Source organism: Oncorhynchus kisutch, linkage group LG5 (genome assembly GCF_002021735.2).
Source record: "Oncorhynchus kisutch isolate 150728-3 linkage group LG5, Okis_V2, whole genome shotgun sequence".
NCBI classification, from domain to species: domain Eukaryota; kingdom Metazoa; phylum Chordata; class Actinopteri; order Salmoniformes; family Salmonidae; genus Oncorhynchus; species Oncorhynchus kisutch.
In genome coordinates this window covers 20,131,923-20,155,353 of record NC_034178.2, presented here as the reverse complement: position 1 = coordinate 20,155,353, position 23,431 = coordinate 20,131,923, and the positions used below count along the sequence as shown (strand labels likewise).

The following is a 23,431-nucleotide window of genomic DNA, read 5'->3' as shown; positions in this document are numbered from 1 at the left end:
TATACTGAAATAGAATATAAAAAACAGTACACTACACTTCCTATGCATCATGTAAATACTCTAACACAGGTTCATCTCAACATCTAATGCCCTTGATCTGGTAAACAGAGTATAGGTGTAGTATTTCAACCAGTAGAGAATGTGAAACGCTTTATTGAAAAACCCATTATCCCAGTGTTATAAATAGAAGTTCAATCTGTACTTAAATGCATATCTGTTGTGAATTATCAAAACAGAGGAAGAAAGAGGAGGCGGTGAGAGAGGTGTAAAAGACAGAAAGGGAAAGAGGTAAGCACATAGGAGCAGGGAAGGCAGCACATGATTAATGAATAACAGTGCTACCTAAATATTCTCTCAGTTCATCACAATTATATAATGGTGTCTCTCGTCGGCCCAAAGGTTATCTTAAAAGCAGGTGTGGTGGAGATGATGGGACTGGGGGTTGGCATCCTCTCACATCAAAACATATCTGCAGATGAGAGACAGATGTAGAGAGAGAGTATGTTTAAGCCTTCGGTTTTAATTTTTTATTCTAACATTGTTAGTCATCAATCAGGAGGTGAAATGCAAAACTGACCTTGGATCATTAACTCTGGGACTACTGCATCTCTATCTGTATTTCAATGTAAAGCATCTCTTTAATAATACTTCCTGTATAATATAAACTGACCTTGGATCATTAACTCTGGGACTACTGCATCTCTATCTGTATTTCAATGTAAAGCATATCTTTAACAACACTTCCTGTTGACCTGACCAAGTGACCTCTCACCTCTGAACATGCTGTGCCCTCTATGTAGCCAGTTCAGATGCAGGAGGGGTTCACTGACACAGCTGATATAACCTAGAGGATTTAGGGAGAAGGGGAGAGAGGGATGTAGTGAAGGAGACTGTTATTGAGAAAATAAGGTCGTTAAAGCGACAGTGTTCAACAGGAATCTGTGTGTGGCCTCACCTAGTGTCCACACCAAACTAAGTGGCTGCAGAGTACTTCATGCTGAAAAACATGAACGGACACACGAGGACAAACAATACAGCGTAGTTATATAAATAATGAAGTGTCTTACTATTCTCTATGGTTAGCCCTCTTGCCTATTCTTTGAAGGTGGAAGGAGCCACAGTTATACACTTGAACCTGCTTACTGCATAACACAATCCATCAATCAGATTGATACATGAGTGTGTAGGTGTGGGTTATAGGGTGTCTAATTGTTCTACATTTTTTTAATATGGGTGATTTGAAATAGCCTGTTTTGTTTTTGCACAGGCATCACACCCTTACCTAAACAGCACCCTCACCGGAGAAGTAGAAATCAAAGGGAAACTGGAAATTGAATAACTGCAGTTGACATAGCTAAGTAAATGGAAGAATACTCTTATTGCAATGTGAATGGCTCTTAAATGGTTTGGTTGTGCATAGTGTAGTCTATGGTGTTGCCAGGGAACAGCACCCTCTTTGAAGAAGTAGGAGGTGAAGATCTCCTGCACACTGATTGCCTCTCTTGCTGAGTTGTTGAACTCCATCCTTGAAACATCCTCCTCTGGCACACGGTGGCGAGCTGCAGATCCCCTCCTGGTCCTCGTGTCCATCCTCATGAAGTTACGCATGACACAGGTAGCCTTCACACACCTGAAATCCTCCAGGAGGCAGTCCCAGATGACCCTGGTCACCCAACCTTGCAGTGCCCTACACTTTAACTCTAGGCAGTCGCTTTGAAGGAATCTCCAGATACAGGGTATCTGTAGGAATATGGAAGACAAAGTAATTATTAGACTGTTACATCACCAGGTCATTGTGGATTACTAAAGTATAATATCCCTGATAACAAATCATTGATAGATGCATGGGCACACATATGTGCATGTGTAGCATGTGACAATAACAGGATCATATCAAGGATGGCATCACAAATTAATACATAAATACCACTCGAAGCTTGATAATGAGTTGATCATTTGAATCAGCTGTGCAGTGCTAGGGCAAAAACAAAAATGTGCCCCTCTTTGAGTCCCCAGGGCTGAGAACCACTGCTCTGCATTGGGACCTCTTCATATGTAGACTGGCTTTCATAGCGCTCTTTATCTGAGGACAGAAAACCTCACAAGAAACAAACTTCATTATAGTCAAATTACACCACACTGAATATTATGATACTCTTATCTCCGTCCTCACTTCTAGGAACAGGAACTCCACAAATTACCTGCCCTTTCCAGAATAGCCTCCTCTCTCACTGACAGTTGGGGCTGCTATCCTTTCACCCTCCTCCATGGCTGTTAGCTAGCTAGCTACCTACAAATGCATTTGGAGTTAGTTTTTTACAGTGATAAATACATCAAGATAGCTAGCTAATATGAAGTTAGGTAGCTGATGATATTTAATTCACTTAGCTAGCTATCTATACAGTATTTGAAGTTTGCTAGATAGCTAGCTCATTTAGCAGCTCATTTGAGTTAGCCTGCACTGTAGCTAGTTAGCTAATAATACATGTTCTTTTTTTTTTTTACATTTTCAAAATCTATTAACATACTTACTTACTTGAATAGGTTCTCCCAGCCATGTGGACACTTAGAAACAGGGCAGCGAAGTTTGTCACCAGAGAGTTTTTGAGGATATTACTATTGAACTATGTAGCCATTTAATAACCAGACCTTCATACAAACTTGCTCTGCTGAATTCTTAACGGAGTCACAACGGGCGGCCTAAGCGGCACACAGCAATTTACCGCTATTTATCTAGTGTACATTCACCCTCAGTCACCTTGTCCTAGAGAGATGTACATTGTTATCAAAACATCACACCAGGTTGAGCCTAAACAAAACATAGCCCTGTGGGAAAAATGAATGGTTGAAAAACGATGTGAACCATTTCCCTCTTTGACCTCTAGTTGTTATGGATATTATGACTCTACAGAACCCCACAGTGGATGGGTCACAATATGTTACATTGATAAAGCACACTTTATTTAACCTCTATGGCGGGTCACAATAGGTTACATTGATAAGCTTATCCACCCCTTAAAAAAAAAAAACAACAACAACAAAAAATTCTCAGTCATAAACACAAGTCAGAACACAGCCTCTCGATTCTCTCATGTGTTTTCAGGTCCTCTGACTGGGAAAATGTCTTTCCACAATGAGAGCAGTGGTATGTCTTCTCCTCCTGTGTATTTGTATGTATTCTTTCATGCTCTTTCAGGTACCTTAACCGGGGTAAATCTCTTTCCACAGTGGGAGCAGTGGTGCATCTTTTTTCCTGTGTGTGTACTCTCATGCTGGTTCAGGTTTCCTAATTGGGCAAAATGCTTTCCACAATGGGAACATTGGTAAGGCTTTTCTCCTGTGTGTATTCTCTCATGCTCCTTCAGGCTACCTAACTGGGTACAACTCTTTCCACAATTTGAACATCGGAAAGGCTTTTCTCCTGTGTGTGTCCTCGCATGCCTTTCCACGCTCCCTAACAACCTAAAACTCTTTGTGCACAAGGAGCAGTGGTAAGGCTTCTCTCCAGTGTGTATTCTCTTATGTGTTTTCAGAGTCCCTAACTGAGTAAAACTCTTTCCACACTGGGAGCAGTGATGTCGTCCTGCTGGTTTGGACATCTCAGGATCTGGTTTCCCTGAAGGACTCTTCTTGCTGTCAGAGTGAGAGTCTGGTCTCTCTGCTGTCAAAGACAAACAGATTATTTAATTAAACAGGGACATGAATGAAACCTCCACATGATAAAACTTCCTATGACATTTAATCTAGACTAGATCCCTCAATCACCTGATTTTTTTCAGTTTTCACAAGTATTACTAAACCAACTTCAAAATGCCGGTCTCTGTGTGGTTCTTAGGATGTCCAGGCAGGTGATTCACTTCTAACCGAAGTCTTGCAGGTGTTTACATGGTTTGACACATCTGTTAGGTCATCGAAAAATCAGTACCACCGTATTATTATTATTTTCTTGTACTTTTACCCCTTTTTCGTGAAATCCAATTGCAACTCCCCTACTGACTCGGGGGAGAGGCGAAGGTCGAGAGCCATGCATCCTCCGAAACATGACCCTGCCTAGCCTCACTGCACTTCTTGAAACACTGCTCGCTTAACCTGGAAGCGTGTGTTAGGGAATAATCAGAATTTGTTAAACATGTCTTTTGCTCCACTGATTTGGTAAATAGAGGAAATTTCCACGACACGTGTCAGAGGAAACACCGTCCCGCTGGCGACCGAAGTCAGCGTGCATGCGCTCGGCCGCCATAAGGAGTTGCTAGTGCGCGATGGGACAAGGACATCCCGGCCGGCCAAACACTCCCCTAACCTGGACGATGCTGGGCCAATTGTGCTCCTCCCTATGAGACTCCCGATCACAGCCGGTTGTGATACAGCCTGGATTAGAACCAGGGACTGTAGGTATGCCTCAAGTGACGCCAATGACAAGCTACCCATAAAATGATGCAGCCACCACCATGCTTGAAAATATGAAGAGTGGTAGTCAGTGATGTATTGGATTTGCCCCAAACATAAAGCTTTGTATTCAGGATATAAAGTAAATTTATAACAGCCTCTCTATTCTCTCATGTGATTTCAGGTCCTCTGACTGGGAATGTGTGTTGCAGTTTTACTTTAGTGCCTCATTGCAAACAGGATGCATGTTTTGGAATATTTTTTTCTGTATAGGCTTCTTTCTTTTCTTTGTCATTTAGGTTAGTATTGTGGAGTAACTACAATGTTGTTGATCCATCCTCAGTTGTCTCATATCACAACAATTAAACATTGTAACTATTTTAAAGTCACCATTGGCTTCATGGTGAAATCCCGGAGCGGTTTCCTTCGTCTCCAGCAACTGAGTTAGGAAGGACGCCTGTATCTTTGTCGTGACTGGGTGAATTGATGCATCATCTAAAGTGTAATTAATAACTTCACAATGCTCAAAGGGATGTTCAATGTCTGCTTTTTTTTAACCTATCTACCAATCGGTGCCCTTCTTTACGAGGCGTTGAAAAACCTCCCTGGTCTTTGTGGATGAATCTGTGTTTGAAATTATTGAATCCATTTTAAATTCAGGCTGTAACACAACAACATTTGGGACATGTCATGGGGTGTGAATACTTTCTGAAGGTACTGTATATATAAAACTCTCCACCCAGCAATCTAATAGCATCAGTAAAATCTGTTGAAATAAAACCACAGATAAATATACCTAACATAGTACAATTAAACAATACATCACAATACATACATCAGAAATAGTTACACATTATAGAGATCCATTCATGGATGTACAGGTCTGTTGGATAAACGTTCAGAAATGTCCGCTGCTGATTTTTTCCCAGGTGTCCATGGCGGACAACCTGGCCCTATGAATGGATCTGGCCGACAACCTGGCCGTGGACAAATTCTCAGTTAAAAACATAAGTCAGAACACAGCTTCTCTATTCTCTCATGTGATTTCAGGTCCTTTGACTGGGAAAATGTCTTTTCACATTGAGAGCAGTGGTATGTTGTCTCCTCCTGTATATTAGTATGTTGGAAAGGCTTTACTCCTGTGTGTGTTCTCTCATGCTTTTTCAGACTCCCTGACCACCTAAAACTGTTTCCACAGTGAGAACTGTGATAAGGCTTCTCTCCAGTGTGTATTCTCTCATGCATTTTCAGGACCCATAACCACCTAAAACTCTTTCCACCGTGGGAGCAGTGGTAAGGCTTCTCACCTGTGTGTGTTCTCTCATGCCCAACCAGGGCCCCTAACTGAGTAAAATTATTTCCACAGTGGGAACAGTGGTAGGGCTTTTCTCCTGTATGTATTCTCTCATGCATTTTCCACGCTCCCTAACCACCTAAAACTCTTTCCACAGTGGGAGCAGTGGTGTTGGTTAGGTGTCTCTGGGTCTTTTTCCTTGCTTCTACACCTGCATTGCTTGCTGTTTGGGGTTTTAGGCTGGGTTTCTGTACAGCACTTTGAGATATCAGCTGATGTACGAAGGGCTATATAAATACATTTTTTTTTCCCTCTGAGGAACTCTTCCCGCTGTCAGAGTCAGGTCTCTCTCCTGCCAAAGACAAACTGATTATTTAGTTAAACAGAGATACCTGAATGACACCTGCATTAAATAAAATTGTCTTCCTATGAGGTTTAATCTATACTAGATCCATCAATAACCTGAGGTCAGTTTTCACAACAATACATCACTAAAAATAAACTTGGTGATGGTGAGATTTAAAAAGAAATGTGGAGCTCCAAATCTAATTTCTCAGGGAATGTCTTGATGTCATAATAAGAGCTCTATAATACTAGATAATGTCATGTTTATAGGCTGATCAGAGCCCTATAATAAATCAATAATGTCATGTTTATAGGCTGATCAGAGTTCTTTAATAATAGATCATGTCATGTTTATAGGCTGAGCAAATTTCTATAATAACAGATAATGTCATGTTTATATGCTGATCAGAGCTCTATAATACATAATTTCATGTAATTTCATGTTTATAGGCTGAACTCTATCTATCTATAGCTTGACAACTTTCAGCTGTGTTCTTGAAATGTATTATCTAACACTTACAATTTCTTTCCCTTTTGGTTACTAAGCAGGTATATCAACATTTAGCAACTACGTTAAACTAGCAACATTAGCAAATTGTTGTCTATATTTCAGAGGTTAAAAGTTGTATATTCAATTAAATGTGTCACGCAGTCGAATTTTACAATATACAGAATGTCGCACAAAATGTGTACATATTACTTTTTGAAATCTCTCATAACCAACTTAACTAAAACCTAACTTAACTTACATGAATTGCAATACAAAACCGGTGGTCAGCTAGCTAGAAGGGTGTATGTAGTCAAAGTTATTATAATTATTTTTGTTTCTTGTTGACTATTTTAATTGAAATCATTCACAGTAAGGTAGTTATGTTGGATAAATAAAACATAAGAAGTCGTATGTATCTTACATTAAAGGGCCAATGCAGCCGTTTTTAATCTCAACATCAAATCCTTTCTGGGTAACGATAAAGTAGCTTCCTGGTTTTGTTTTCAAAGATGTCCACTGTCTGGGTGTTCACTCCCCCCACAGGTTACTATAGCAACACACATCACCCCCCACAGATTACTATAGCAACACACAGCACCCCTCACGGGTTACTATAGCAACACATATCACCCCCCCCCCCCCCTCACGGGTTACTATAGCAACACACCTCACCCCCATGGGTTACTATAGCAACACACATCCCGTGACATTTATAACTTGTTTGTCAATTCTGAGTGACATTAAAGTTGTGAATTTGCTAATCCATTGTTAAGGTTTTGTTGGTGACCTGCTCTTTGGTGGTATACACATCTTACAGTGTAGTGTAGTTATCAATTCCTACATTAAATAATAACATATTCAAACATAAACATTCAGTAGAATGCTGCTTTAAAAATACGCATCAGTTCAACAATAGTTTGTGCTCCTGTTTTTAAGACAGTACTTACTGGTTTTAATCAGATCACCTGTCTCCTCCTCCTGTTCTTGTTCTTCCTTCTCCTCCTTCAATGTGACAGTTATATCTCCCTCCTTCACTCCAAAAACTGCATCCTCCTCTTTCTCTTCCTCCTCTCCTTTTACTGTAACATCCTCCTCCTCTTTCACTCTGAAAGCGTCTTCCTCTTCTTTCACTGAAACGTCTTTCTATTCTTCTTTCACTGTAACAGACTCACCATCTACTTGTTTTACTGTGACATCCTCTTCTTCCTTCTCCTCTTTCACGACAATGTTCAACCACAGACCTTCTTTCTCCGTCCAGCAGACCTCCTCTTCTTCAGCAGGAGGAATAGCTTAGTAAACTCATGGTCAGTGATGTTAGCCAGCTAACCTAGCTAGTTAGCGACTAGCCTAGTGATAGGCTAATTTATCAAGCCAGCTACCGTTACCTGACTAAACGGAAATATGACATTAAATGGGGAAACTAGTGACTGAATGATGTTTCAAATACAGAGGCAAATACACACCGAAGCAGTCTGAGAAGCTTGAATGTTTCCGCTAGGAAGCTACCAAGGTGACTGAAGACTAGTGTGGTTAATGCAGATACATTTTCATTTTATTTCTACATTTTACATTTCTTTCATTAAATAATAATATAATAGTCAGACAACTGCTGCAGATTTGTAATAAGTACGAATTTAAAATCTACTTCTAAATTCTACCAACCCAACAGATGTTTCTACCACAGAGAATATTAACCAATGAGGTGGGTCTTTACACATTCTACCAACCCAACAGATGTTTCTGCTACAGGGAATATTAACCAATGAGATGGGTCTTTCCACATTCTACCAACCCAACAGCTATTTCTACTACTGCAGCAACACTTTCAGGTTAATTAAAGTTTAATTCCCAAATAGCCTATACAGGTTTGGTCATTATCAGGTATTGGAGCATTGAAAGATGATGCACAACAACGGTTTCTTCGAGGAAACAACGACTCCAATAACCACCACGGTCTAAATAACTGTAAAGTACATCACCATCGAAACGACTACCGCTACAATCGACCTGTTCGCAATACATGAGTATTGGGATCTAACCTCATTGATCTGTCAGTAAGCTATGTCTACATGGGTATTCGGATCTGACCTCATTGATCTGTCAGTAAGCTATGTTTCCATGGTTATTTGGATCTGACCTCATTGATCTGTCAGTAAGCTATGTTTACATGGGATCTGACCTTATAGATCTGTCAGTAAGCTATGTTTACATGGGTATTGGGATCTGACCTCATTGATCAGTCAGTAAGCTATGTCTACATGGGTATTGGGATCTGACCTCATTGATCTGTCAGTACGCTATGTCTACATGGGCATTGGGATCTCAGCTATAGTATAATCCAGCAAAGCAGTCCTACAAGCTAGCAGCGTAATGAACCTTGTCTGATAGCCAATCAACCGTGTCCTGAGCCTGTCCCCTGCAGTCTGTGAAGAAAAGTTTATTTTTTTTCTCGTAAAGTTACACTGGGTACATGGGCCACATAAATAATTACAGTCCAGCACATTGTCTAAGAAGGTACTGTTCCAAGGCCGTCATCGTAAATAAGAATTTGTTCTTAACTGACTTGTCAATTTAAATAAAGGAAGAAAAAAAAGGGAATATGTTCCATCAGCCATTGGTATAATTGAACTACAATGACCACAATGCACTGCGTGCCTGCTTGTCTTGTCTGTTTATTTTCCACCTGCTATGTAAATGAGACAGAAGAATGCACGATGGTCAATGCTATCTGGGATCCTTGGGACATCCCTACCCTAAACCCTAACCTTAACCATTTTAAATCTCAACTTCAACGGGCTAGGGACGTCCCAAGGATGTGTCTCTACCTGATTATACATGATCTAAGTGATTGATAGTTGGTATTCTGCAGTCATATAGCCTAATTTACTTCAACGAACTACTAAAATAGTGATTTTGTCAGACAGCATTTATTTATTTATTTTATTTTACCTTTATTTAACCAGGTAGGCAAGTTGAGAACAAGTTCTCATTTACAATTGCGACCTGGCCAAGATAAAGCAAAGCAGTTCGACAGATAAAACGACACAGAGTTACACATGGAGTAAAAACAAACATACAGTCAATAATGCAGTATAAACAAGTCTATATACAATGTGAGGTGAGAAGGGAGGTAAAGGCAAAAAAGGCCATGATGGCAAAGTAAATACAATATAGCAAGTAAAATACTGGAATGGTAGTTTTGCAATGGAAGAATGTGCAAAGTAGAAATAAAAAATAATGGGGTGCAAAGGAGCAAAATAAATAAATAAATTAAAATTAAATACAGTTGGGAAAGAGGTAGTTGTTTGGGCTAAATTATAGGTGGGCTATGTACAGGTGCAGTAATCTGTGAGCTGCTCTGACAGTTGGTGCTTAAAGCTAGTGAGGGAGATAAGTGTTTCCAGTTTCAGAGATTTTTGTAGTTCGTTCCAGTCATTGGCAGCAGAGAACTGGAAGGAGAGGCGGCCAAAGAAAGAATTGGTTTTGGGGGTGACTAGAGAGATATACCTGCTGGAGCGTGTGCTACAGGTGGGAGATGCTATGGTGACCAGCGAGCTGAGATAAGGGGGGACTTTACCTAGCAGGGTCTTGTAGATGACATGGAGCCAGTGGGTTTGGCGACGAGTATGAAGCGAGGGCCAGCCAACGAGAGCGTACAGGTCGCAATGGTGGGTAGTATATGGGGCTTTGGTGATAAAACGGATTGCACTGTGATAGACTGCATCCAATTTGTTGAGTAGGGTATTGGAGGCTATTTTGTAAATGACATCGCCAAAGTCGAGGATTGGTAGGATGGTCAGTTTTACAAGGGTATGTTTGGCAGCATGAGTGAAGGATGCTTTGTTGCGAAATAGGAAGCCAATTCTAGATTTAACTTTGGATTGGAGATGTTTGATATGGGTCTGGAAGGAGAGTTTACAGTCTAACCAGACACCTAAGTATTTGTAGTTGTCCACGTATTCTAAGTCAGAGCCGTCCAGAGTAGTGATGTTGGACAGGCGGGTAGGTGCAGGTAGCGATCGGTTGAAGAGCATGCATTTAGTTTTACTTGTATTTAAGAGCAATTGGAGGCCACGGAAGGAGAGTTGTATGGCATTGAAGCTTGCCTGGAGGGTTGTTAACACAGTGTCCAAAGAAGGGCCGGAAGTATACAGAATGGTGTCGTCTGCGTAGAGGTGGATCAGGGACTCACCAGCAGCAAGAGCGACCTCATTGATGTATACAGAGAAGAGAGTCGGTCCAAGAATTGAACCCTGTGGCACCCCCATAGAGACTGCCAGAGGTCCGGACAGCAGACCCTCCGATTTGACACACTGAACTCTATCAGAGAAGTAGTTGGTGAACCAGGCGAGGCAATCATTTGAGAAACCAAGGCTGTCGAGTCTGCCGATGAGGATATGGTGATTGACAGAGTCGAAAGCCTTGGCCAGATCAATGAATACGGCTGCACAGTAATGTTTCTTATCGATGGCGGTTAAGATATCGTTTAGGACCTTGAGCGTGGCTGAGGTGCACCCATGACCAGCTCTGAAACCGGATTGCATAGCAGAGAAGGTATGGTGAGATTCGAAATGGTCGGTAATCTGTTTGTTGACTTGGCTTTCGAAGACCTTAGAAAGGCACGGTAGGATAGATATAGGTCTGTAGCAGTTTGGGTCAAGAGTGTCCCCCCCTTTGAAGAGGGGGATGACCGCAGCTGCTTTCCAATCTTTGGGAATCTCAGACGACACGAAAGAGAGGTTGAACAGGCTAGTAATAGGGGTGGCAACAATTTCGGCAGATAATTTTAGGAAGAAAGGGTCCAGATTGTCTAGCCCGGCTGATTTGTAGGGGTCCAGATTTTGCAGCTCTTTCAGAACATCAGCTGAATGGATTTGGGAGAAGGAGAAATGGGGAAGGCTTGGGCGAGTTGCTGTTGGGGGTGCAGTGCTGTTGTCCGGGGTAGGAGTAGCCAGGTGGAAAGCATGGCCAGCCGTAGAAAAATGCTTATTGAAATTCTCAATTATGGTGGATTTATCAGTGGTGACAGTGTTTCCTATCTTCAGTGCAGTGGGCAGCTGGGAGGAGGTGTTCTTATTCTCCATGGACTTTACAGTGTCCCAGAACTTTTTTGAGTTAGTGTTGCAGGAAGCAAATTTCTGCTTGAAAAAGCTAGCCTTGGCTTTTCTAACTGCCTGTGTATAATGATTTCTAGCTTCCCTGAACAGCTGCATATCACGGGGGCTGTTCGATGCTAATGCAGAACGCCATAGGATGTTTTTGTGTTGGTTAAGGGCAGTCAGGTCTGGGGAGAACCAAGGGCTATATCTGTTCCTGGTTCTAAATTTCTTAAATGGGGCATGTTTATTTAAGATGGTTAGGAAGGCAATTTTTAAAAAATATCCAGGCATCCTCTACTGACGGGATGAGATCAATATCCTTCCAGGATACCCCGGCCAGGTCGATTAGAAAGGCCTGCTCGCAGAAGTGTTTCAGGGAGCGTTTTACAGTGATGAGTGGAGGTCGTTTGACCGCTGACCCATTACGGATGCAGGCAATGAGGCAGTGATCGCTGAGATCTTGGTTGAAGACAGCAGAGGTGTATTTAGAGGGGAAGTTGGTTAGGATGATATCTATGAGGGTGCCCGTGTTTAAGGTTTTGGGGAGGTACCTGGTAGGTTCATTGATTATTTGTGTGAGATTGAGGGCATCAAGTTTAGATTGTAGGATGGCTGGGGTGTTAAGCATGTTCCAGTTTAGGTCGCCTAGCAGCACGAACTCTGAAGATAGATGGGGGGCAATCAGTTCACATATGGTGTCCAGAGCACAGCTGGGGGCAGAGGGTGGTCTATAGCAGGCGGCAACGGTGAGAGACTTGTTTTTAGAGAGGTGGATTTTTAAAAGTAGAAGTTCGAATTGTTTGGGTACAGACCTGGATAGTAGGACAGAACTCTGCAGGCTATCTTTGCAGTAGATTGCAACACCGCCCCCTTTGGCAGTTCTATCTTGTCTGAAAATGTTGTAGTTTGGAATTAAAATGTCAGAGTTTTTGGTGGTCTTCCTAAGCCAGGATTCAGACACAGCTAGAACATCCGGGTTGGCAGAGTGTGCTAAAGCAGTGAATAGAACAAACTTAGGGAGGAGGCTTCTAATGTTAACATGCATGAAACCAAGGCTATTACGGTTACAGAAGTCGTCAAAAGAGAGCGCCTGGGGAATAGGAGTGGAGCTAGGCACTGCAGGGCCTGGATTCACCTCTACATCGCCAGAGGAACATAGGAGGAGTAGAATAAGGGTACGGCTAAAAGCTATGAGAATTGGTCGTCTAGAACGTCTGGAACATAGAGTAAAAGGAGGTTTCTGGGGGCGATAAAATAGCATCAAGGTATAATGTACAGACAAATGTATGGTAGGATGTGAATACAGTGGAGGTAAACCTAGGTATTGAGTGATGAAGAGAGAGATATTGTCTCTAGAAACATCGTTGAAACCAGGAGATGTCATTGCATGTGTGGGTGGTGGAACTAATAGGTTGGATAAGGTATAGTGAGCAGGACTAGAGGCTCTACAGTGAAATAAGCCAATAAACACTAACCAGAACAGAAATGGACAAGACATATTGACATTAAGGAGAGGCATGCTTAGTCGAGTGATCAAAAGGGTCCGGTGAGTGGAGAGGTTGGTTGGTGATTTAGACAGCTAGCCAGGGCATCGGTAGCAAGCTAGCATAGGATGGAGGTCTGTTGTTAGCCACCTCCTGCGCTCCGTCAGTAGATTAGTGGGGTTCCGTGTGGTAGAGGGGATCAATCCAGATCACACAACAACAACAAAAATAAAAACAATAGATATAGTTATAGAGGCCCAAGAAGAAAACATAATAATAATAATAAAAAATAAAAAAAATAAAAAAAATAAAAAAATTAAAATTGTCCGATTGTCTATTCAGATAGCAGCCGGTAAGACAGCTAACGGTTAGCAGGCCGCAGATGGGCGTTCAGGTAACGTCGCGACGGAGGAGCCAGCCGAATAACCCCTTCGGGTAGATAACGTCGGCAGTCCAGTTGTGAAGGCCCGGTGGGGCTCCGCGAAGGCAGCAAAACGGGTCCGGATAGGCGACTGCAGCCCAGGTGCGATTGATGGAACTCAGGAGTGATTGACGGAGCTTGCTAGCTCCGGAACAATTGATGTTTGCTCCGGAATCGACGAAGGCCGATAGTCACACGGATAGCAGCTAGCTAGCTGTGAGATCCGGGCATGAATGTCCAGAGAGCAGTCGAAATCCAGGGACATGGAGAGAAAAATTGGTCCGGTATGCTCCGCTCCGAGCCGCGCTGCGCCGTACAGAACTGGCGATAGACTTTCGAGCCAAAGGATAGCCGATGACCACAAACCGTGGTTAGCTGAACACCAACGACTTACCAGTAAAGGAGCCAACTAGCTTCTGAACTAGCTTCTGGATTAGCTTCTGGCTAGTTTCAGGCTAGCTTCTTGGAGTTTCTGGCTAGCTTCTTGGAGGATTACAGATCTGAGGTAAATAATACTTTTTTATAAATATACATTGGTGAGGCGGGTTGCAGGAGAGTGTTTTGAAGATGAGTTGATGGAAAATAAAAATAAAATGTATGTGAAAAAGTTGTAAATATATATATATACAGGACACGACAAGACGAGGACAAAAGACGTCTGAACTGCAATGCCTCCTTGGAGAAGTAGACAGCAGCTCTACACTTTACTGACCCATTCATCCTTCCATCCCTCCTCAGCCTTCCTCTCCTCTGAAGACCCAGTGAGGGTGGAGCTCAGTCAGAGAGCTGTTGAGGGACTGGTTAGGAAGAACACTTCTACAGCCAGAGAGGTGAGAGGTCACACATGGTTTAGATGGTAAATATTTTTGTCTCCTTCGCGGTTCATCACGTCAGCAAAAGGTAATATGATCCATCATCCATGTTAATTTACATTAGTGCAAATACACCAATATCAGTGGATAAATTTCTCACCCCTTTTGGCTGTATGAAAGTTAATTTCCTCTCAGGCACACACATTTGTTATTTTATATTATGAAGGTAATTTGTGTAGAATGTACTTTTCCATACTCATTCACCCCATCTCTTCACATTGCTGATGCATATTCAGTGGCCTGACTGCATCCAGACTATGTCAAAAGCCCATCCTGGTAGATCTGAACCAAATGCAGCTTGGAGTGATCGGATGACAGACGTTACATTTAGGTGCCAGGTGTAACTGAGGCCATTGATGCTCTTTATCCATTAGTTTGAGTGTTTTATATAATATTACTAAATGTGTTTCTGTGTTGCAGGGGCAGTCAAGAGAAGCAGAGCTGTGGGAGACCACCTCAATCCCCTGGTAGAGCCGGGGGTGGTGTTTACCACTCCACCACACCGTCAGCAGGCTTGAAACGTGGGATTGATACTGATTTTCATACTAAGAGGGACCAAGAGTCTGTTGATTGGTCAGTCATTGGGATCATTTGTTGAAATCAAATCAAGCTTTATTTATACAACACATTTCAGACATGGATGCAACACAATGGCTTCACAGGAAAAAAATAATAATAAATGAAAAGAAACAGAAATATTTAGTACACAACAGAAGACTAACAACTGAAAGACCAATGGGCACCCTAAGGAAATGCCATTGATTAAAATATTAATTGGATGCAATATCCAACCCAAAATACAAGCTTGTTTTTTTTTAGGAGGGGCTCAGAAAGACTGAAGGAGTGTCCACTGAAAGTTGACTAGTAACAACAACTGGGACCTAAAAGACACCCACCATGAGACCCACTAAATCTGCCCAAGAAGAGGCAAACAAAAGAAACGTAGGGAAGGGCTGTGCGCAACCGGTCTGCTAAAACCTTTGCAAGAATCTTGTAATCTACGCACAGCATGGTCAATGGCCGCCAGTTGCCAAGGTCAGTTGCTTCCCCCTTCTTATAAAGAAGTGACAGCAGACCAACAGCCATTGATCCCCCCGGGACCCCCGTCTCAAGGATGGCCTTCAAGACTTCGAGAACCACTGGTCCAAGTATACCCCAAAACTTGAGGTAAAACTCAGCCGGCAGCCCATCCATCCCAGGCACCTTCCCTTTTCCCATCCTCCTAAGAGCGCTCTCAACCTCTTCTAGTGAGATCTGGGCCTCCATCACGTCTCTAATGTCCTCTGGCAACCGCCGGGACAAGTGTTCTAAAAACACGTTTCCCTGCTCTACATCTATTTCCCTTTCCTTAAATAAACCTTGGAAATGATCAGTTGTCACCCTGACCATTTCCTCTGGTTTACTTACTATACTACCATTTTCTTCCCTAACTCCCTGCATTACCTTCCTACTCTGTCTGGCCCTAACCGACTTAAAGAACATAGCGGAACAAGTCTCATTATGTTCTAGAAAGCCACTATGCGCACGCTCCAGGAAAGCTCGAGCCTTCTCGAGCCTTCCTTTAGGGCTGCGAATCTCTCCCAGTCAATCGACCCGCCGAGGTTGCCTGCCTCGTACTCGAGTTCAATTAACCTTTGGATACGATCCACCTCCCTCCTTTCCTCCCTTTTTTTCCTTCTACAATATCCTATTATAAAAGCCCTTATCCTCCCCTTGACTAAATCCCACCACTCTAACACCCCCTCGCACATGGACCGGAGGCCGTCAAGCCTCCGAAAGAAACAAAAAAATGCGTCAACGAAAGCCTGCTCCTCCAGTATATCCCGATCTAACTTCCAATACCCCCTACCGAAGAGGCAGACTGGCGACCCCACCTGCAGGAACACCCCGTCGTGATCCGTGAAGAAAACAGGCAACAGCCGCCCAGACAACTGACCCAAAGACCTGGATACAAAAATGTAGTCGAGCCTCCGCGCAACCCCCCTGGAGTTGCGCCATGTAGGACCGACCATTGCCGGAGTAGTGTGCAGGCCACCATCAACCAGACCATGGCAAGCCATTAGCCCAGAGATGGCACCTGCACTGCTATCACCGCCTACCCCTAAATCTATATTAAAGTCTCCTCCAATCACCAAGTGCCTGTTTGTAACACACAGGGGCGCCAGACAGTCCACCATCTCCCTCCTGTCTGCCGCCACCTGTGGCCCATACACCCCAATTAACCTATATCTAGCTTCTCTAAACTTAACATCTATCCCCAAAACTCTACCCTGCATTATTACAAAAGTGTTCTCTATTTTAACCTCTCTATGCCCACACAAAATCCCTACTCCTGTTGAGTGCACCCCTCCTATGCCCCAAAAAGATTCCCCCTTATCCCACTCCCTCTTAAATCTACACACATCCCCACCATCCCTCATGTGAACCTCCTGTATAAAACAGAAATCAAACCCCACACCCTCTAAATAACAAAAACCACCCTCCTTTTAACATTATCCCTTAACCCCCTAACATTTAGACTAAAAAAAGAAACAGAACTCTTCATTTAATTATTTACAACAAATAAAAAAAAAAAAACCCAAAGAAAAACCAGGAGACTCACCCGATGCTCCCCTGGTCCATCTCCACCGGCGGGGACGTCCTCTCCTCTCCTGACGCCCCCCCGTCCTCCATCCCAACCCATGACCCAGGCAGTGTGTTGGGTCCTCCCTCCCTCCCCACCCACCATCCCCCCCTCCCTGTTTGCCTCGGGGCTGCATGTAGGGGACCCCACCTCCCCAAACAGGAGTTGGGATCCCTCTAGCAAACAGCCCACCGACCCCTCACTGGAGTCATCCACTAAAATGCAAGGGGCTGAGGCAAACCGGGAGGACAAATTACCCCCCCCCCGCCACTCTTAGCCCCCCCTCCCCCTCCACACCCCCCTCCCTCTCACTTCCTGCCAAGCTCCCCCTCCTTATCCCTTTATTCTTTTGTGAAGGAGGTAGCGGGGAGACACAACGTCCCATCCCCGCTAACTCCTCCACCAAATCCCTCATTTCGACCTCGAGGAAGCCTGGCAGGCTGTCCCCCCACTCCTTCCACCATCTCCCCCCCACCCCCTCCCCTCCCACCTCCACTCCTCCCTCCTTCTCCGTCACTGTCCCCGTTCCCTCTTCCACTCCTTCTCGTACCACTGTCCCCTTCTCCCTCTTCTCTGCTCCTCCACGTTCTTCCACCTTCTTTTTAATCTCTCCTTCTTTTTCCTTCTTTCCATCTTCTCTCCTCTTTCTTTTCGCCTCTTCCTTCTTCCCTTCTTTGTCCTTCTCCGTCCTTTCCCCTGTGCCATTCGTACAATCCGCATGCGTCCTCTCTTGCCTCCCCCCATCCCCCGCTCCCCCCCCAGCTGCAGACGCGTATGACCTGTGACGAGCCGGGCAATCACGCCACAGGTGTGCTCTTGAGCCACACCCGTGGCAAGCCTTGGGCTCGTCACATTCCTTGGCCTCGTGCTCTTCCGACCCACAAACTCGACACCTCTTGGCGCTGCACGAGGCCAGGATATGGCCGTAGGCCATACAACGCCTGCAGAATGGGGGCTGACGGGCATAGTAGAGTGTTCCCCTGTCAGCCCCCAGGGAGAACATCGCCGGAGGATGGAGGTAGCCATCCACACTCTTCGGGGACTCCCTGAGTAACGCCTGGAACCCTCTCCTCCCGTTCCAGAAACCCAGGGAGTCCCTGAGGTACCTCGCTGAGGAGACATTGTCCATGTACCTCCCCAGAAAGGCCCTCACCTCTTCATCTTTCACATGCGGATTGTACATGGTTACGGTGACCACCCTGAAGTTGTTCTTCGCCAGGCTGGTCACTGCATAATGGCACAGGGGTCCCGTTTTCTCCGCTTCCTTTGCCATCTTCATTACTTCGTCATGTTTTTCTTCTTTGTGAAATGTCACATCGAAAGCCTTCTCATTCGGGTTCCCTTGAAGGCAGAGCACTTCCTTCACCTCTATCCTGAGTATTCCCATCAAAATGGTCCTTCCAAATGTCTCTCTACTCCACGGCTCCATCTCCTTTTCAGTCCAGGCAAATCGTAAGGTATTTGCCATACCAATCCCCGGAACCGATCTTGTTTGCTTGTATTGATTCATTTAAAAAAATAAGCTCTCTTCAGAAAGAAGCTTCAACCTGAAATGAAAACATCTTTAACCCAAAAGGTGGAACAACTAAAGGTCTTGACTTTCCACATCTATCAAGACAACTGGAGCATTGGGCCAGACACTCTTAAATAGATCCTGGACCAGCTCAGGTGAAACACCTTACCACTAACGAGATGGATAAGCCAGCACAGGTGTAACACATACTGACTAACGAGGTGACACCAATCAGTGCGTCCTACGTGCTGACGAGCTCAACGTGCTAAAGTCCAACCTCAAAACATAAATGGAAAAACCAAAGCTTGGAACACCTTCCCTTTCAGACAATAAATATATCCTATATTTCTGTTGGACAATTTTGCTTACCACCAACAGAAAACAACTTCCATTTCACATTATAATCAACTACAATGCTTCACCATTATGAACATGGTGTCTCCTGGCTGTCACCAATTAAAAACAAGAAAATCACATTCCTAAATAATACATTTTGGGGGAAAAACTCCACTAGCTTCTAGAACTCTCGTCTTCCTAAAACTCACTAGCTTCTAGAACTCTCGTCCCGTTGGAACGAGCCCAAACAAAAACATGCATTCAAAATAAATTGTGATCCATGGCAACGCACTGGCTAAACGCAAAACACAACACTTTTTAACTGCCCACCCTTGAGACAATCAGCAACCAAGTTGTCCTTACCACAGACATGTCTGATTTCAAGAGGATACTCCTGCAATATCTGTAGTAACTTTCCACCTCACCGCGAAGCTTCTCTCACTTTTCAGGGTTCACTAGATAGGCATCTTGTTGGATCGGGGCCCAGTCCCCAATGTCATGCTCTAGTACATTTGGTTTGGCACATGTGAGAATTAACCCTGATATTCTAAAAGCAGGGCAACAATGTCAATATAATTGTACCGGTCAGTTGGTTGCATAAATAATTATCATTACTAAATGTTTCATGAAATGTAAATATGAAATATTTGATTGCATAGTCTTATTTTCAATGTCTTTTCAATTACATTTTGCTAGGTGGGATAGCCCAATGTCAAAACATAGATTTAACATTTCCAAATAAATAACCAATTGAAAACCTAAACATAACATGTGCTATATACACAAACATCTGCCACAATAATCATATTACTTGTATTTTTTAAATGGGCCAAAATCCCTGCTGCAGTGTGTGCAAACCTGGTCAAGAACTACAGGAAACGTATGATCTCTGTAATTGTAAACAAAGGTTTCTGTACCAAATATTAAGTTCTGCTTTTCTGATGTATCAAATAATTATGTCATGCAATAAAATGCAAATGAATTACTTAAAAATCATATAATGTGATTTTCTGGATTTTTGTTTTAGATTCCGTCTCTCACAGTTGAAGTGTACCTATGATTAAAATTACAGACCTCTACATGCTTTGTAAGTAGGAAAACCTGCTAAATCAGCAGTGTATCAAATACTTGTTATCCCCACTGTATATATTGATTTCATTCTATACGCGTCTTAGCAGTTTCAGAGAATGATGATATAGAATGTCTAACAAAAGTAAAATCCCCTTTTACGTTTTCCTGAGCATGCGATAAAAGTTTTAGCCATGCCACAGAACGCATAGTTTCTACCCGATCCCAGGTTATCTGTATCTTGCCCGTAGAAATTGAAAACACTCAATATGTTTCATTTAGCTTTTCCTCCAACTATTTTACCAAGGTGGTGATTTCTCATATACATTTATTTTCCCGTCTTTCGACACTAATAACAAATCATCCACGTATTGTTTCAATGCAAAATGATACCAAGTGGGACTATTACTAAATCCCATCGGTACTTTACTAGAAGTTAGGTAAAACGTGATCTAGTACGTATTTTATCACATATAAACTGTAATCTCTATGAACCACTTATTGATCGATCAGAGACTATACACCGCCAGGTGAAAATTTCATTCTTACTAACCTCAAAAACAATTAGTTGTTGCTCTTTTGAAAAAGATGCAAACTCTTGTATAGCGGCATTTCCTGCTACCGCACTAAGTTCCAGTGTCACCGTACACTCATTTTTCCCATACCCGATAGCTCCCTGTTTTAGATGTGGGACTATCTCCTAACTCTATCTCCTTACGCTTAGATATTCTCTAAGGCTTTATTAGCCACTAACCCTAACCCCATCGTAATGTATTTTCTGATGATAGAATGTTGACATCAAAACGCTGGTAATTTGAGCTTCTTGTTATGGTTTTATGTGATTGCTCCAATTCATTATTTCCTCCCTTAATCGTTTATTTTATTTATCCTGTTTACCGGGTAATGTTGCCCTACATTATCCAGTTTGCTCTTTCATATTCAAGCCGAATATGGTAGAATTAACGTGCGCTTCTTTCAGCGACTCCATGACTTTATTAAATTCTACTATCTCTGTTTCTCCCTGGAATATAGTCTGTTTGTCGCCATGCCACTATTTATGTTTTCCTAAACACTCCCAACGGTGTTCAGGGTATTTAGATTTCTTCACTCCCGTCTATAATACACACCTTTTATTAACTATTTCCCAAGGTAGGGCTACCCACTTTCCCAGATAATAATTCATTAGTTACAGCAGTTAATACCTCCTATTAAAGCCCACTCTATAATGTCTGCAACTGTATTACTGAATACTATAAAAGACTTAATGTCTTATTCTAGTACAGTACCTCAAATATCACTGTGCGTTTATCCCATTCACAGATATCATTATTATTTTTTCTCTGCATAGGGGTTATACTATGTGTTCTATTCATTTGATCAGTTTACTTATTCTATTACTTTAACTTTATTCAGTGTATTATATCCTATTTAATACATTTTTTTCTTCTAATTCAGCTATCTATAATATCTACACTTATCTCTTTATTTATTTACTTACTATATCCTATTTTATTGTTACTTATTGTTTTTATTTCTAATATATCCTTTCTCTAGTTTTTCATACTCACTCTCTGTCCTAGTTTCTGAAATCTTACACCTCTTACTTCCTTCAGGCTATAATTATCCTGTGGCTCTGCTGCTACAGAGTGCTGTTACCGTCCTTCACGGTGCTGTAATGTCTCTTGTTATCACTATTTGTGCTTATCTGTATATTTTATCTCTCACACACTGTTATATACTATATGTGCCTTGTTTAATACTTTGTAACAAGTTCTATGCATTCCAGAATAGTTATTAACACATTTATTATGTCAATGTTCTATCTTTACATAGCTTTTTCTGTCCAACATCTATTGATTATATCCCCTCCTCTCAGTGAGAGTTAAATGCACTCTCATTCTCAAATTATACTCAGTCAACTGTCACAGAGGGGCTTGCGCATTCCTTTCCCTGACCAGTTGGCACACACACACTATTTTTCCTCCTTGCTTACTTCACAATTCTAGCTTGCTCTGATAAAACAGAGAAACCTCCATTCAGGCGTTTATTCACATTTGTTCATTCACACACTCTGTTTTACCTAAAACGACCTATGATTCACGGTATGACGAGACTACTGCCTAATCGGGTCAGCCTGTCTTCATACCCTATTCACCCATCCAATGCAGCATTGTTTTGCTTTAATTTATTATTATTTATTTTTTCTCAGAGCTGTATTATGGCGTGACCTGCTCATTTAGAGACCCCCGTTCAGACAGTCGGAGCGTTCTATCCGCAGGATATGTTCTTTGCAGTTGAACCCCGCCAAATCGGGTCAACGTTCTTCCGCACTATTTATTCATCCGAGCAGACCCCTCTTTGTTGGGGCGGTAACCATGAATGCCACCCAAGCAGAACCCTTTCTAATCTTCTTTTTTAAAGGGCGGTATTCGTGGACTTTTCTACCTACTTATTGATTTGTTTCTGACCATATGGGCAGGCAGCAGCAGCCCCACACCAGGCCAGGCAGTTCAGCCAGAGAGAGCAAACAAACACACCAGTCTGGCCCCACACATGGGTCCATTCAAACGGTCCGACCAGAGCATACACATCACAGACAAACTGAATTGGTCCACTCACACAGACAGCATCGTGAAGAAGGCGCAGCAGCGCCTCTTCAACCTCAGGAGGCTGAAGAAATTCGGCTTGTCACCAAAAGCACTCACAAACTTCTACAGATGCACAATCGAGAGCATCCTGGCGGGCTGTATCACCGCCTGGTACGGCAACTGCTCCGCCCACAACCGTAAGGCTCTCCAGAGGGTAGTGAGGTCTGCACAACGCATCACCGGGGGCAAACTACCTGCCCTCCAGGACACCTACACCACCCGATGTTACAGGAAGGCCATAAAGATCATCAAGGACAACAACCACCCGAGCCACTGCCTGTTCACCCTGCTATCATCCAGAAGGCGAGGTCAGTACAGGTGCATCAAACCTGGGACCGAGAGACTGAAAAACAGCTTCTATCTCAAGGCCATCAGACTGTTAAACAGCCACCACTAACATTGAGTGGCTGCTGCCAACACACTGACTCAACTCCAGCCACTTTAATAATGGGAATTGATGGGAAATGATGTAAAATATATCACTAGCCACTTTAAACAATGCTACCTAATATAATGTTTACATACCCTACATTATTCATCTCATATGTATACGTATATACTGTGCTCTATCATCTACTGCATCTTTATGTAATACATGTATCACTAGCCACTTTAACTATGCCACTTTGTTTACATACTCATCTCATATGTATATACTGTACTCGATACCATCTACTGTATCTTGCCTATGCCGCTCTTTACCATCACTCATTCATATATCTTTATGTACATATTCTTTATCCCCTTACACTTGTGTGTATAAGACAGTAGTTTTGGAATTGTTAGTTAGATTACTTGTTGGTTATTACTGCATTGTCGGAACTAGAAGCACAAGCATTTCGCTACACTCGC

The 23,431-nt window shown here is 42.8% G+C and overlaps 1 pseudogene; it reads right to left on the bottom strand.

Moving 5' to 3' along the window:
• Positions 1-992: 992 nt before the first annotated feature.
• LOC116374082 (zinc finger protein 180-like) overlaps positions 993-23,431 on the bottom strand; it is a 67,947-nt pseudogene continuing 45,508 nt past the window's right edge.